The 11,588-nt window shown below is 41.0% G+C and overlaps 1 protein-coding gene across 1 annotated transcript in view; it reads right to left on the bottom strand.

Moving 5' to 3' along the window:
- Positions 1-11,588, bottom strand: part of CACNA2D2 (calcium voltage-gated channel auxiliary subunit alpha2delta 2) — a 780,863-nt gene that overhangs the window by 677,740 nt on the left and 91,535 nt on the right. The gene's annotated exons all lie outside the window — the stretch shown is intronic.

The raw sequence follows: 11,588 nt of genomic DNA, 5'->3' as shown, positions 1-11,588 counted from the left end.
TTTTTACCTTGTCCCAAGGGAATCCTTTAGATTCACACCAACAGATATATTTTTTCCATATTTTGTGGTAAATTTTTCTAGTTACAGGCTTTCTGGCCTGAACAAGAGTATCAATAACAGAATCTGAGAACCCTCGCTTTGATAAGATCAAGCGTTCAATCTCCAAGCAGTCAGTTGGAGTGAGACCAGATTCGGATGTTCGAACGGACCTTGAACAAGAAGGTCTCGTCTCAAAGGTAGCTTCCATGGTGGAGCCGATGACATATTCACCAGGTCTGCATACCAAGTCCTGCGTGGCCACGCAGGAGCTATCAAGATCACCGATGCCCTCTCCTGATTGATCCTGGCTACCAGCCTGGGGATGAGAGGAAACGGCGGGAATACATAAGCTAGTTTGAAGGTCCAAGGTGCTACTAGTGCATCTACTAGAGTCGCCTTGGGATCCCTGGATCTGGACCCGTAGCAAGGAACCTTGAAGTTCTGACGAGAGGCCATCAGATCCATGTCTGGAATGCCCCACAGTTGAGTAATGTGGGCAAAGATTTCCGGATGGAGTTCCCACTCCCCCGGATGTAATGTCTGACGACTCAGAAAATCCGCTTCCCAATTTTCCACTCCTGGGATGTGGATTGCAGACAAGTGGCAGGAGTGAGTCTCCGCCCATTGAATGATTTTGGTCACTTCTTCCATCGCCAGGGAACTCCTTGTTCCCCCCTGATGGTTGATGTACGCAACAGTCGTCATGTTGTCTGATTGAAACCGTATGAACTTGGCCTTTGCTAGCTGAGTCAATCTTGCAACAATGTATCATGAAACACAGCACTCACTGCACAGCCAGGAACAGGTTTACCAAACCCAGTATAGATACATAGACACAGAAGTCGTTCCAGCTGGTGCTACAAAAGACTTTATTGTGCAAACAGGGATAAAAAGCGACGTTTCAGGCCCACACTTGGCCTTTTCTCAAGCTTAACCAAACATTAGTGAACAAACATTTAAATAGCCCTAATGGCGCCAAACATTGTGATTAGGAAGTGATAAAATGTTGCCCTCTAGTGGAGAACCATCGTACAATATACAAATATACAAATATGTATCAAAGTGCTTATTGATGGCCCAAATTCTGCCACCTAGTGAAACAGCATCATATTGTTAAACAATTATATCTCTCATATCATATGTGTAAAAATCTTAATAAACTAAACAACATTTCAAAATTACATGTTATTAAAAAATGATAAAATGCATTGAGAATTTCATTGATGTTTTAATAATCACAATATTAAATTAAAAATTATGTATATATATTAAGTGTACCCAAAATGGATCAATCATATTTGATATAGTTTTTTTAACGATTAACTTCATCTTTATTTAGATTTTAAATCCATAGTTATATGTATACACTCATCTAGTTGGTCATTATTGGCTATTCAACATAGCATATCTATTAAATTTATAGAGACATTAAATCTCATATTAATATCGTATTATATTAGAATGCACATTCATTTATATAGTATAATACAGACCTATGCTTAACCCATTCTATTAAACTTAATTATATTTCACTTAGAATGAATTTTTTATTTTTAAATGAATTAATTTAATTTAATGTAGTCACTGCATTCTAATATAATACGATATTAATATGAGATTTAATGTCTCTATAAATTTAATAGATATGCTATGTTGAATAGCCAATAATGACCAACTAGATGAGTGTATACATATAACTATGGATTTAAAATCTAAATAAAGATGAAGTTAATCGTTAAAAAAACTATATCAAATATGATTGATCCATTTTGGGTACACTTAATATATATACATAATTTTTAATTTAATATTGTGATTATTAAAACATCAATGAAATTCTCAATGCATTTTATCATTTTTTAATAACATGTAATTTTGAAATGTTGTTTAGTTTATTAAGATTTTTACACATATGATATGAGAGATATAATTGTTTAACAATATGATGCTGTTTCACTAGGTGGCAGAATTTGGGCCATCAATAAGCACTTTGATACATATTTGTATATTTGTATATTGTACGATGGTTCTCCACTAGAGGGCAACATTTTATCACTTCCTAATCACAATGTTTGGCGCCATTAGGGCTATTTAAATGTTTGTTCACTAATGTTTGGTTAAGCTTGAGAAAAGGCCAAGTGTGGGCCTGAAACGTCGCTTTTTATCCCTGTTTGCACAATAAAGTCTTTTGTAGCACCAGCTGGAACGACTTCTGTGTCTTTGCTAGCTGAGGCCAAGCCTTGAGAGCATTGATTATCGCTCTCAGTTCCAGAATATTTATCGGTAGAAGAGATTCTTCCCGAGACCAAAGACCCTGAGCTTTCAGGGGTCCCCAGACCGCGCCCCAGCCCATCAGACTGGCGTCGGTCGTGACAATGACCCACTCTGGTCTGCGGAAGCTCATCCCCTGTGACAGGTTGTCCAGGGACAGCCACCAACGGAGTGAATCTCTGGTCCTCTGATTTACTTGTATCGTCGGAGACAAGTCTGTATAGTCCCCATTCCACTGACTGAGCATGCACAGTTGTAATGGTCTTAGATGAATGCGCGCAAAAGGAACTATGTCCATTGCCGCTACCATCAAACCTATTACTTCCATGCACTGCGCTATGGAAGGAAGAGGAACGGAATGAAGTATTTGACAAGAGTTTAGAAGTTTTGTTTTTCTGGCCTCTGTCAGAAAAATCCTCATTTCTAAGGAGTCTATTATTGTTCCCAAGAAGGGAACCCTCGTTGACGGAGATAGAGAACTCTTTTCTACGTTCACTTTCCATCCGTGAGATCTGAGAAAGGCCAGGACAATGTCCGTGTGAGCCTTTGCTAGAGGAAGGGACGACGCTTGAATCAGAATGTCGTCCAAGTAAGGTACTACTGCAATGCCCCTTGGTCTTAGCACCGCTAGAAGGGACCCTAGTACCTTTGTGAAAATCCTTGGAGCAGTGGCTAATCCGAACGGAAGTGCCACGAACTGGTAATGCTTGTCCAGGAATGCGAACCTTAGGAACCGATGATGTTCCTTGTGGATAGGAATATGTAGATACGCATCCTTTAAATCCACCGTGGTCATGAATTGACCTTCCTGGATGGAAGGAAGAATTGTTCGAATGGTTTCCATTTTGAACGATGGAACCTTGAGAAACTTGTTTAGGATCTTGAGATCTAAGATTGGTCTGAACGTTCCCTCTTTTTTGGGAACTACGAACAGATTGGAGTAGAACCCCATCCCTTGTTCTCCTAATGGAACAGGATGAATCACTCCCATTTTTAACAGGTCTTCTACACAATGTAAGAATGCCTGTTTTTTTATGTGGTCTGAAGACAATTGAGACCTGTGGAACCTCCCCCTTGGGGGAAGCCCTTTGAATTCCAGAAGATAACCTTGGGAGACTATTTCTAGCGCCCAAGGATCCAGAACATCTCTTGCCCAAGCCTGAGCGAAGAGAGAGAGTCTGCCCCCCACCAGATCCGGTCCCGGATCGGGGGCCAACATCTCATGCTGTCTTGGTAGCAGTGGCAGGTTTCTTGGCCTGCTTTCCCTTGTTCCAGCCTTGCATTGGTCTCCAGGCTGGCTTGGCTTGAGAAGTATTACCCTCTTGCTTAGAGGACGTAGCACTTGGGGCTGGTCCGTTTCTACGAAAGGGACGAAAATTAGGTTTATTTTTGGCCTTGAAAGACCTATCCTGAGGAAGGGCGTGGCCCTTACCCCCAGTGATATCAGAGATAATCTCTTTCAAGTCAGGGCCAAACAGCGTTTTCCCCTTGAAAGGAATGTTAAGCAATTTGTTCTTGGAAGACGCATCCGCTGACCAAGATTTTAACCAAAGCGCTCTGCGCGCCACAATAGCAAACCCAGAATTTTTCGCCGCTAACCTAGCCAATTGCAAAGTGGCGTCTAGGGTGAAAGAATTAGCCAATTTGAGAGCACGGATTCTGTCCATAATCTCCTCATAAGAAGGAGAATTACTAGTGATCGCCTTTTCTAGCTCATCGAACCAGAAACACGCGGCTGTAGTGACAGGGACAATGCATGAAATTGGTTGTAGAAGGTAACCTTGCTGAACAAACATCTTTTTAAGCAAACCTTCTAATTTTTTATCCATAGGATCTTTGAAAGCACAACTATCTTCTATGGGTATAGTGGTGCGTTTGTTTAGAGTAGAAACCGCCCCCTCGACCTTGGGGACTGTCTGCCATAAGTCCTTTCTGGGGTCGACCATAGGAAACAATTTTTTAAATATGGGGGGAGGGACGAAAGGTATACCGGGCCTTTCCCATTCTTTATTTACAATGTCCGCCACCCGCTTGGGTATAGGAAAAGCTTCGGGGGGCCCCGGGACCTCTAGGAACTTGTCCATTTTACATAGTTTCTCTGGGATGACCAAATTCTCACAATCATCCAGAGTGGATAACACCTCCTTAAGCAGAGCGCGGAGATGTTCCAACTTAAATTTAAATGTAATCACATCAGGTTCAGCTTGTTGAGAAATTTTCCCTGAATCTGAAATTTCTCCCTCAGACAAAACCTCCCTGGCCCCCTCAGACTGGTGTAGGGGCCCTTCAGAAACAATATCATCAGCGTCATCATGCTCTTCAGTATTTTCTAAAACAGAGCAGTCGCGCTTTCGCTGATAAGTGGGCATTTTGGCTAAAATGTTTTTGATAGAATTATCCATTACAGCCGTTAATTGTTGCATAGTAAGGAGTATTGGCGCGCTAGATGTACTAGGGGCCTCTTGTGTGGGCAAGACTGGTGTAGACGAAGGAGGGGATGATGCAGTACCATGCTTACTCCCCTCACTTGAGGAATCATCTTGGGCATCATTTTCTCTAAATTTTGTGTCACATAAATCACATCTATTTAAATGAGAAGGGACCTTGGCTTCCCCACATTCAGAACACAGTCTATCTGGCAGTTCAGACATGTTAAACAGGCATAAACTTGATAACAAAGTACAAAAAACGTTTTAAAATAAAACCGTTACTGTCACTTTAAATTTTAAACTGAACACACTTTATTACTGCAATTGCGAAAAAGTATGAAGGAATTGTTCAAAATTCACCAAAATTTCACCACAGTGTCTTAAAGCCTTAAAAGTATTGCACACCAAATTTGGAAGCTTTAACCCTTAAAATAACGGAACTGGAGCCGTTTTTATATTTAACCCCTTTACAGTCCCTGGTATCTGCTTTGCTGAGACCCAACCAAGCCCAAAGGGGAATACGATACCAAATGACGCCTTCAGAAAGTCTTTTCTATGTATCAGAGCTCCTCACACATGCATCTGCATGTCATGCTTCTCAAAAACAAGTGCGCAATACAGGCGCGAAAATGAGACTCTGCCTATGATTAGGGAAAGCCCCTAGAGAATAAGGTGTCCAATACAGTGCCTGCCGGTTATTTTACAAAATTCCCAAGATTAAAATAATTCCTCAAGGCTATGGAGTATAAAATATGTTTATATATAAATCGATTTAGCCCAGAAAATGTCTACAGTCTTAAAAAGCCCTTGTGAAGCCCTTATTTACTGTCTGTAATAAAATGGCTTACCGGATCCCATAGGGAAAATGACAGCTTCCAGCATTACATCGTCTTGTTAGAATGTGTCATACCTCAAGCAGCAAAAGTCTGCTCACTGTTCCCCCAACTGAAGTTAATTCCTCTCAACAGTCCTGTGTGGAACAGCCATCGATTTTAGTAACGGTTGCTAAAATCATTTTCCTCTTACAAACAGAAATCTTCATCTCTTTTCTGTTTCAGAGTAAATAGTACATACCAGCACTATTTTAAAATAACAAACTCTTGATTGAATAATAAAAACTACAGTTAAACACTAAAAAACTCTAAGCCATCTCCGTGGAGATGTTGCCTGTACAACGGCAAAGAGAATGACTGGGGAAGGCGGAGCCTAGGAGGGATCATGTGACCAGCTTTGCTGGGCTCTTTGCCATTTCCTGTTGGGGAAGAGAATATCCCACAAGTAAGGATGACGCCGTGGACCGGACACACCTATGTTGGAGAAAATGCCACTAATACTGTATGTGCTATTGGAAGGAGTCACAGAACAGCACAATTGGCTAATGGCCAGGCAAATGCAACTAATACTGTATGTACTATTGGAAGGAGTCACAGAAACAGAACAGCGCTATTGGCTAATGGCCAGGCAAATGCCACTAATACTGTATGTGCTATTGGAAGGAGTCACAGAACAGCACAATTGGCTAATTGCCAGGCAAATACCACTAATACTGTATGTGCTATTGGAAGGAGTCACAGAAACAGAACAGCGCTATTGGCTAATGGCCAGGCAAATGCCACTAATACTGTATGTGCTATTGGAAGGAGCCACAGAAACAGAACAGTGCTATTGGCTAATTGCCAGGCAAATACCACTAATACTGTATGTGCTATTGGAAGGAGTCACAGAAACAGAACAGCGCTATTGGCCAGGCAAATGCCACTAATACTGCGTGTGCTATTGGAAGGAGTCACAGAAACAGACCAGCGCTATTGGCTAATGGCCAGGCAAATGCCACTAATACTGTATGAACTATTGGAAGTAGTCACAGAAACAGAACAGCGCTATTGGCTAATGGCCAGGCAAATGCCACTAATAATGTATGTGCTATTGGAAGGAGTCACAGAAACAGAACAGCGCTATTGGCTAATGGCCAGGCAAATGCCACTAATACTGTATGTGCTATTGGAAGGAGTCACAGAAACAGAACAGCGCTATTGGCTAATGGCCAGGCAAATGCCACTAATACTGTATGTGCTATTGGAAGGAGTCACAGAAACAGAACAGTGCTATTGGCTAATTGCCAGGCAAATGCCACTAATACTGTATGTGCTATTGGAAGGAGTCACAGAAACAGACCAGTACTATTAGCTAATGGCCAGGCAAATGCCACTAATACTGCGTGTGCTATAGGAAGGAGTCACAGAAACAGAAAAGCGCTATTGGCTAATGGCCAGGCAAATGCCACTAATACTGTATGTGCTATTGGATGGAGTCACAGAAACAGAACGGCGCTATTGGTTAATGGCCAAGCAAATGCCACTAATACTGTATGTGCTATTGGAAGGAGTCACAGAAACAGACCAGTACTATTAGCTAATGGCCAGGCAAATGCCACTAATACTGTATGTGCTATTGGAAGGAGTCACAGAAACAGAACAGTGCTATTGGCTAATTGCCAGGCAAATGCCACTAATACTGTATGTGCTATTGGAAGGAGTCACAGAAACAGACCAGTACTATTAGCTAATGGCCAGGCAAATGCCACTAATACTGCGTGTGCTATAGGAAGGATTCACAGAAACAGAACAGCGCTATTGGCTAATGGCCAGGCAAATGCCACTAATACTGTATGTGCTATTGGAAGGAGTCACAGAAACAGAACAGCGCTATTGGCTAATGGCCAGGCAAATGCCACTAATACTGTATGTGCTATTGGAAGGAGTCACAGAAACAGAACAGTGCTATTGGCTAATTGCCAGGCAAATGCCACTAATACTGTATGTGCTATTGGAAGGAGTCACAGAAACAGACCAGTACTATTAGCTAATGGCCAGGCAAATGCCACTAATACTGCGTGTGCTATAGGAAGGAGTCACAGAAACAGAAAAGCGCTATTGGCTAATGGCCAGGCAAATGCCACTAATACTGTATGTGCTATTGGATGGAGTCACAGAAACAGAACGGCGCTATTGGTTAATGGCCAAGCAAATGCCACTAATACTGTATGTGCTATTGGATGGAGTCACAGAAACAGACCAGCGATATTGGCTAATGGCCAGGCAAATGCCACTAATACTGTGTGTGCTATTGGAAGGAGTCACAGAAACAGAACACAGCAATTGACTAAAATGAATGGCCAGTATAGCAGAGCAGATTGGGCATGTAGATTTCACTGATCCAATACACTATTGGTTGGACTGAAGCTTAAGATGCATTTTGATGGAACATAAAACACAATTATGATTCAGACAGAGCATATTTTTTAAAACAAAGTTTCCAATTTACTGCTATTATGAAAAATTGCTTTGGTTTCATGGTATTATTTGTTGCTTAGGTCTGGAGCACTATATGATAGATGTGCAAACACAAGTGCTCTTGCATTGTTAAAAATATTCTTGCAAAATTGCTGCCCTATAGTGCATGTTCCTTGGCCTCCCTACCTGCTATTCAAGAAACTATACAAAGAGAATGAAGTAGATTTGTTAAGAGAAATAAATTGGAAACGTTTATTTTTTTTATTTTATACTCTGATCAATGAAAATAAAACTATGGATTTCATGCCCCTTTAAAGGGACACTAAATTATAAACTACATAATTATAAACAAATTGTAAACGACATAATTATAAACCTTCATAGATAAGAATAATTTTGCAATGAAAACTGCAGCTTTAATTTGTTAAATGAGTATATTGTTTTATGTTTATTCTTTTCACTGATTTCCCTGTCCCCCAGAACAAAAGAACCCCTGCTAACCAATCACAAACTAATACTCAGATATAGTACAAACTTTGGCCTAGATTTGGAGTTCGGCGGTAAAAGGGCTGTTAACGCTCCGCGGGTTTTTTTCTGGCCGCACCATAAATTTAACTCTGGTATCGAGAGTTCAAACAAATGCTGCGTTAGGCTCCAAAAAAGGAGCGTAGAGCATATTTACCGCAAATGCAACTCTCGATACCAGAGTTGCTTACGGACGCGGCCGGCATCAAAAACGTGCTCGTGCACGATTCTCCCATAGGAAACAATGGGGCAGTTTGAGCTGAAAAAAAACCTAACACCTGCAAAAAAGCAGCGTTCAGCTCTTAACGCAGCCCCATTGTTTCCTATGGGGAAACACTTCCTACGTCTGCACCTAACACTCTAACATGTACCCCGAGTCTAAACACCCCTAACCTTACACTTATTAACCCCTAATCTGCCGCCCCCGCTATCGCTGACCCCTGCATTACACTTTTAACCCCTAATCTGCCGCTCCGTAAACCGCCGCCACCTACGTTATCCCTATGTACCCCTAATCTGCTGCCCTAACATCGCCGACCCCTATGTTATATTTATTAACCCCTAATCTGCCCCCCACAACGTCGCCGACACCTGCCTACACTTATTAACCCCTAATCTGCCGAGCGGACCTGAGCGCTACTATAATAAAGTTATTAACCCCTAATCCGCCTCACTAACCCTATCATAAATAGTATTAACCCCTAATCTGCCCTCCCTAACATCGCCGACACCTACCTTCAATTATTAACCCCTAATCTGCCGACCGGAGCTCACCGCTATTCTAATAAATGTATTAACCCCTAAAGCTAAGTCTAACCCTAACACTAACACCCCCCTAAGTTAAATATAATTTTTATCTAACGAAATAAATTAACTCTTATTAAATAAATGATTCCTATTTAAAGCTAAATACTTACCTGTAAAATAAATCCTAATATAGCTACAATATAAATTATAATTATATTATAGCTATTTTAGGATTAATATTTATTTTACAGGCAACTTTGTAATTATTTTAACCAGGTACAATAGCTATTAAATAGTTAAGAACTATTTAATAGTTACCTAGTTAAAATAATAACAAATTTACCTGTAAAATAAATCCTAACCTAAGATATAATTAAACCTAACACTACCCTATCAATAAAATAATTAAATAAACTACCTACAATTACCTACAATTAAACAGTACACTACACTATCAATAAATTAATTAAACACAATTGCTACAAATAAATACAATTAAATAAACTATCTAAAGTACAAAAAATAAAAAAGAACTAAGTTACAGAAAATAATAAAATATTTACAAACATAAGAAAAATATTACAACAATTTTAAACTAATTACACCTACTCTAAGCCCCCTAATAAAATAACAAAGCCCCCCAAAATAAAAAATTCCCTACCCTATTCTAAATTACAAATATTACAAGCTCTTTTACCTTACCAGCCCTGAACAGGGCCCTTTGCGGGGCATGCCCCAAGAATTTCAGCTCTTTTGCCTGTAAAAAAAAACATACAATACCCCCCCCCCCAACATTACAACCCACCACCCACATACCCCTAATCTAACCCAAACCCCCCTTAAATAAACCTAACACTACCCCCCTGATGATCTTCCTACCTTGTCTTCACCATGCCAGGTTCACCGATCCGTCCTGGCTCCAAGATCTTCATCCAACCCAAGCGGGGGCTAGACATCCACTGAAGAAGTCCAGAAGAGGGTCCAAAGTCTTCCTCCTATCCGGCAAGAAGAGGACATCCGGACCGGCAAACATCTTCTCCAAGCGGCATCTTCTATCTTCTTCCATCCGATGACGACCGGCTCCATCTTGAAGACCTCCAGCGCGGATCCATCCTCTTCTTCCGACGACTAGACGACGAATGACGGTTCCTTTAAGGGACGTCATCCAAGATGGCGTCCCTCGAATTCCGATTGGCTGATAGGATTCTATCAGCCAATCGGAATTAAGGTAGGAATTTTCTGATTGGCTGATGGAATCAGCCAATCAGAATATAGTTCAATCCGATTGGCTGATCCAATCAGCCAATCAGATTGAGCTCGCATTCTATTGGCTGTTCCGATCAGCCAATAGAATGCGAGCTCAATCTGATTGGCTGATTGGATCAGCCAATCGGATTGAACTATATTCTGATTGGCTGATTCCATCAGCCAATCAGAAAATTCCTACCTTAATTCCGATTGGCTGATAGAATCCTATCAGCCAATCGGAATTCGAGGGACGCCATCTTGGATGACGTCCCTTAAAGGAACCGTCATTCGTCGTCTAGTCGTCGGAAGAAGAGGATGGATCCGCGCTGGAGGTCTTCAAGATGGAGCCGGTCGTCATCGGATGGAAGAAGATAGAAGATGCCGCTTGGAGAAGATGTTTGCCGGTCCGGATGTCCTCTTCTTGCCGGATAGGAGGAAGACTTTGGACCCTCTTCTGGACTTCTTCAGTGGATGTCTAGCCCCCGCTTGGGTTGGATGAAGATCTTGGAGCCAGGACGGATCGGTGAACCTGGCATGGTGAAGACAAGGTAGGAAGATCATCAGGGGGGTAGTGTTAGGTTTATTTAAGGGGGGTTTGGGTTAGATTAGGGGTATGTGGGTGGTGGGTTGTAATGTTGGGGGGGGGGTATTGTATGTTTTTTTTTACAGGCAAAAGAGCTGAAATTCTTGGGGCATGCCCCGCAAAGGGCCCTGTTCAGGGCTGGTAAGGTAAAAGAGCTTGTAATATTTGTATTTTAGAATAGGGTAGGGAATTTTTTATTTTGGGGGGCTTTGTTATTTTATTAGGGGGCTTAGAGTAGGTGTAATTAGTTTAAAATTGTTGTAATATTTTTCTTATGTTTGTAAATATTTTATTATTTTCTGTAACTTAGTTCTTTTTTATTTTTTGTACTTTAGATAGTTTATTTAATTGTATTTATTTGTAGCAATTGTGTTTAATTAATTTATTGATAGTGTAGTGTTAGGTTAATTGTAGGTAATTGTAGGTAGTTTATTTAATTATTTTATTGATAGG

This window comes from Bombina bombina, chromosome 7 (genome assembly GCF_027579735.1).
Source record: "Bombina bombina isolate aBomBom1 chromosome 7, aBomBom1.pri, whole genome shotgun sequence".
NCBI lineage: Eukaryota > Metazoa > Chordata > Amphibia > Anura > Bombinatoridae > Bombina > Bombina bombina.
The sequence above is the reverse complement of the archived record's forward strand: the minus strand, read 5'-3'. Positions and strand labels throughout refer to the sequence as shown.